Below are 6,000 nucleotides of genomic sequence, written 5' to 3'. Positions count from 1 at the left end.
ACAGGGCCAGGAGTTAAGGAAGGGGTTGAAGTAGGAGGGAAGTGGGGGTGGCTATAAAAGGATAACATGAGGTGTCCTTGGAGTGATGAAAATGCTCTGTATCTTGACTGTATCAATGCCAATATCCAGATTATGATACTGTACCACAGTTTTGCAAGAGGTTACCATTGGGGGAAACTGATAAAGCATAAATGGGGATTGCTATTATTTTTCACAACTGCATGTGGATACACAATTGTCTCAAAAGTTTAGTTTAAAAAAATGAAAAATCTATAAACTGGCCATTTATTATTTATGAAGGTGCTTGATTTGTCATATTTAGAGGGGTGAATAATAAAGAGTAAATTTAGCCAGACCTACTTTGGCCACCTCATGTGAAGAGTTGACTCATTGGAAAAGACTCTGATGCTGGGAGGGATTGGGGGCAGGAAGAGAAGGGGATGACAGAGAATGAGATGGCTGGAAGGCATCACCGACTCAATGGATGTGGGTTTGGGTGAACTCCGGGAGTTGGTGATAGACAGGAAGACCTAGCATGCTGTGATTCATGGGGTCGCAAAGAGTCGGACACGACTGAGCGACTGAACTGAACTGAACTGAACTGAACTGAAGAATTAGAAGGTCAATGTTTAAAAAATCAATTTCTGAAAAATGTCAACAATAAAAATTCTAAAAATTTTAAGTGTTACTTTACATAGCATTCAACATAACAAATATCTAAGAACAAATCTAACAAAATATGTATCAGATCTTATAAAATTATAAAAATTAATGAGAGAGATTAAAGAAGACCTAAATAATTGGAACAATATATCATATTAGTGACTTCAGACTTCATATTGTAAAGATTTTGGTTTTCTTCAAAGAGAATATAGATTAAATTCTGCACTCATAAAACTCCCAATAAAATTTTTCTGGAAATATTACAAGCTTATTTTAAATATACAAGAAATCATGAGCAGTTCTCTCAGATATCTCAACCAGAGTTTGAAGAGAGGATTAAACTCTAATGCCCTAAAAGTTCCATTTCATGAATTATTAACAAATTCTCTCCTGTGCATATAGAATGGTAACATATGGGATAAAATTATCACTCAAATTATTTTTTCCCTCTATTCAGATGAGGACATCAATTGAGAAAGACTGCCAGAAAGTTTTGAAGAAATGGAACAAGGAATTATATCAGCAGATAATAAGATTAATTCTGAAACCACAGAAATTAAATCAGGGAGGGTACTGCAGGGAGAGATAAACAGGCTAATACAATAAAACAGAATGCCCTGAAACAAGCTTGTGCATTTATTGACCATTAAGTTATGACAGAGATGCCGCTGCAGAATAGTGGAAAAGAATGATCTTCTATAAATTCTGCTGGGTTAATTGGATGTCTATCTATATCGTGTCTAAGGATAGTTATAGACAGATAATGATGATGATGCTAGATAGATAGATAATTTTACCCCTATTTTTCTCTGTTGACCAAAATCAATTCCACATGGTGTGTACATCTAAAGGTAAAAGATCAAAACAATGCACTTCTAGCAAGTAACACTAACAGAATACCATAATTAAGTTGGAATAGTTTTTAACAAAACTCAAAATTAACATGAATGGAAATTTCAATAAATTAAACTACATTAAAATTAGATAGTCACATTCATCAAAAAAACACCACTAAAAGTGTGAAAATACAAGCCACTGACAGGTGTATATATATATATATATATATATATATATATATATATATACACACATACAACTACAAAAGGGTCTGTAACACATGAACAGATGCGTATTGCCTTTAAGAAAGAGCTCACCCATTACTAAGAGCATGGGTAGCTGTCAGCTTTCAGCTATTAACACTTTCAGAGTCTCCTTCTGCTTGTGAACTGATATCATGCTTTTTTCAGGGTCATACTGACCAAGAATGTAGTAGCTTAGGTCATATTCTTCTTGGTGTGTGTGTGTGTGTGTGTGTGTGTGTGTGTGTGTGTGTGTGTGTTAGTCGTTCGGTGGTAAGATCCCTATCTAATGACTTTACAAGGTTGTTACTCCTTAATAAAACTCTCATTTTTCACTCTCAGTATCTGCTTCCCTAGAACACAAACTGTGATGAATTCATGAACGAACTACACAGGAAATTTATAAAAGTCAATAAGAAAAGAACAATTAATGTTTTAATGGGCAAACTCATTTTTTAAGTGGGCAAAAATATGAATAGGCATTTCATGGAGTAGGGAAAAGGGAACACATACACTGTTGCTGGGAATATAAATTGGTACACCACTGTGGAAAACAGTACAGAGGTGTCCCAAAAAACTAAAAATAGCACTACCATATGACCCAGCAGTTCCACTCCTGGGCATATATCTGAAAAAATGGAAAACATGAATTCAAAAAGAAGCACGCACCCCCTGCTCATGGCAGCATTATTTACAATTGCCGAGATACGTAACCAACCTAAGCGCCCATCAGTCCACTAGCCTTCTAATATTTCTCCTCAGTAAAGGTGTAGTCTCAACTATATTTTGTTAAATGCTAATATTTCTAGGTTTTAAAACATACTTTTTTAATTGTTAGTAATGATTAAAGAAATCATATCTTACCTAAAAAATCTTCTATAGTCTGTGAAAGATATAATCAGCTATTAATCGCGGATAGGTGAGAAACTAGAAGGGAAAACAAATGGAATAGAAATTATCATAAAAATGAGTAAGTTCTTAACATTCATTTGAATCTCTCAGAAATTTAATTTTTGTCATATTTTCTAAGGATTCTGTAAATAACTTGAAAATTATCCTCATATAGTATCTTACTTAGCAATGCTATAGAGATTTTAACATAACTTGCAACGACAGCCCAATTTTGTTTTACAACTTTTTAAACTAGAGAGTTCTAGATTTTCTAGAATATAGAAATATAGGTTTCTATATTTATACTAGATAATAAATACTTTTCAGGAGAATCCAGTTTTCATTGATATTATGCTGTACATTTTAATGTTACATGAAACTAAATTAAAAGATGTTGTTTTCATTTACATAGTAATAGTCTGACATTATCAACAATAAAATTTAAATAAAGGATGGACATATGCATTTTTGAAGTTGAGAGTCATATTTTGCTAGATCATTTTAAATGTTTCAGTTTCTTAAAAACAAAGGAGGAATATGTCTGTCAGATTTAAATGCAAATATAGAACATTATGTTCATATGATCCCTGAACATTCTCCTTACAAAATACTAGAAGATACATGTATACATCTCTCTCCTATTAGCATCAATTAAATTTGTAGGCTATTTCATTGACGACCTAGAGATGTCAGACTTGTTGAAAATAGAAAACCCTTTGAAAATCAGTAAGTCTGACAGTATAAACATCTGGGTTTCCTGGACCAGGAGGAAGTGGTGTATAATTATGTCAATAAAGTTGTAATCAAAGATTATGTTACATACATAATTATATATTCTTCAGTTCAGTTCAGTTCAGTCACTCAGTCATGTCCGACTCTTTGCAACCCCATGAATTGCAGCATGCCAGGCCTCCCTGTCTATCACCATCTCCCAGAGTTCACTCAGACTCACGACCATCGAGTCAGTGATGCCATCCAGCCATCCCATCCTCTGTCGTCCCCTTCTCCTCCTGCCCCCAATCCCTCCCAGCATCAGTCTTTTCCAATGAGTCAACTCTTCACATGACGTGGCCAAAGTACTGGAGTTTCAGCTTCAGCATCATTCCTTCCAAAGAAATCTCAGGCCTGATCTCCTTCAGAATGGACTGGTTGGATCGCCTTGCAGTCCAAGGGACTCTCAAGAGTCTTCTCCAACACCACAGTATATATTCTTAGGTTGCTGCCAAAGGGATTACGGTTTTACATTGTTGAAATTTGTCATTTGATATTGGAATACATTTTAAACAAATGTGGCTATATTATATATCATTTCAATGCATATTTCTCGCTTTATTATTTTTTTGCTAATGACATATTACTTGTTATTTATTTTATATTTATTTTGTGCTACATGTGCTAAGTCACTTCAGTCATGTCCAACTCCTTCCCACCCTATGGACTGCAGCCTGCCAGGCTCCTCCATCCATGGGATTTTTCCAAGCAAGAATACTAGAGTAGGTTGCCATGTCCTCCTCCAGGGGACCTTCCCAACACAGGGATCAAACTCATGCCTCTTATTCTCCTGCACTGGTAGGTTCTTTACCATTAACACCACCTGAGAAGCCCTTAAGCCTACTCAAAATGATTTAAAATTCATCATTAGAAACCGCAATTACTTTTGTACCAACCTAATATATACTACATACTATATATAGTGATATTTAAGAGACTAGTATTTTCTGAAGAGTCATGGAGAGGTTGGCATTCTAGATCAAGGAAAATTAATGTGCAAATAAATGATATAGACTAGAAAATCTAGGCAATTCTAGATTGCTGCATTAAATCTGGGATGGTATTCTTTGATTTTTCTAGGAAATGATAACTACAGTGTCAGTGAAAGAGCTGTTCTTGTGCTTGACTGTCAGTGCTGGACTGGCTAGGAAAACAATGGTCATCAGAAGAGAGCCACTGAGGTGTGAGATAATGAACAACTTGATACTGTGTCTGAGAGTTAACACATCAGGTTTACACTTGGCTGAATTTGAAAAAATGAATTAATACTCACTTTTTAAAAATACAGTGATTTCTTTCTCTCATGTAAAGCAAGTCCAGAAATAGACAGTCCAGAGCTGTTAAGAGCACTCTAAGAATCAGGGACAGAGAAGGCAGTGGCAACCCACTCCAGTACTCTTGCCTGGAAAATCCCATGGATGGAGGAGCCTGGTGGGCTACAGTCCATGGGGTCGCTAAGAGTCAGACACGACTGAGAGACCTCACTTTCACTTTTCACTTTCATGCATTAGAGAAGGAAATGGCAACCCACTCCAGTGTTCTTGCCTGGAGAATCCCAGGGACGGTGGAGCCTGGTGGGCTGCCATCTATGGGGTCGCACAGAGTCAGACACAACTGAAGCGACTTAGCAGCAGCAGCAGCAGCAGCACTAATAGAAAATATGCTGAATCAGGGAACCAATCTCCTACTCTTTCATCTCTCAATTATCTTCAACTCATGCTTTCCTTCTGATAGTTCAAAACGGTCCAGGTACCACATTTGTTGTCAAGCCAGTAAGAAGTAGGAAACAGAGCAATCTCTTGCCCCAACTCCCTTTAAGGACAGTTTTATACAAACTTTTGCTTATGTCTTATTGATCAGAACTGTCATTTGGCTAAGAGTTAAGAAAATCTGGAAAAAAGGATTTCTTCCGGGACTTCCTTGGTGGTGCAGTGGGTGAGAATCCACCTGCCATTGCAGAGGATACAGGCTTGACCCCTGATCCAAGAAGATTCCACATGCCGCAGAGTAACTTAGCCCATGAGACTATGTGCCGAGAACTATTGAAGTCTGTGCACCCTAGAGCCTGTACTCTGCAACAATAGAGTCCACTGCAATGAGAACCCTGAGCACCTCAAAGAAGACTAACCCAACTCACCACAACTGGAGAAAGCACAGGCAGCAACAAAGATCCAGTGCAACCAAAATAAAATTAATTACTTAATTAAAAATATTTATTCTATTTTCCTTTGTTGTGCAGAAGCTTTTAATTTTAATTAGATCCCATTTGTTTATTTTTGCTTTTATTTCCAGAATTCTGGGAGGTGGATCATAGAGGATCCTGCTGTGATTTATGTCGGAGAGTGTTTTGCCTATGTTCTCCTCTAGGAGTTTTATAGTTTCTAGTCTTACATTTAGATCTTTAATCCATTTTGAGTTTATTTTCGTGTGCGGTGTTAGAAAGTGATCTAGTTTCATTCTTTTACAAGTGGTTGACCAGTTTTCCCAGCACCACTTGTTAAAGAGATTGTCTTTACTCCATTGTATATTCTTCCCTCCTTTGTCAAAGATAAGGTGTCCATATGTGTGTGGATTTATCTCTGGGCTTTCTATTTTG

At 36.6% G+C, this 6,000-nt stretch overlaps 1 long non-coding RNA gene across 1 annotated transcript in view; it reads right to left on the bottom strand.

Moving 5' to 3' along the window:
• Window positions 1-2,602: 2,602 nt before the first annotated feature.
• LOC132659875 (uncharacterized) overlaps window positions 2,603-6,000 on the bottom strand; it is a 53,767-nt gene continuing 50,369 nt past the window's right edge. Inside the window, exon 3 of the long non-coding RNA XR_009600832.1 lies at window positions 2,603-2,669. This is a non-coding gene — a long non-coding RNA (uncharacterized LOC132659875). The remainder of the gene's footprint in view (window positions 2,670-6,000) is intronic.

The sequence above is a fragment of the Ovis aries genome, chromosome 5 (genome assembly GCF_016772045.2).
Source record: "Ovis aries strain OAR_USU_Benz2616 breed Rambouillet chromosome 5, ARS-UI_Ramb_v3.0, whole genome shotgun sequence".
Taxonomy (NCBI): Eukaryota; Metazoa; Chordata; class Mammalia; order Artiodactyla; family Bovidae; genus Ovis; species Ovis aries.
The sequence above is the reverse complement of the archived record's forward strand: the minus strand, read 5'-3'. Positions and strand labels throughout refer to the sequence as shown.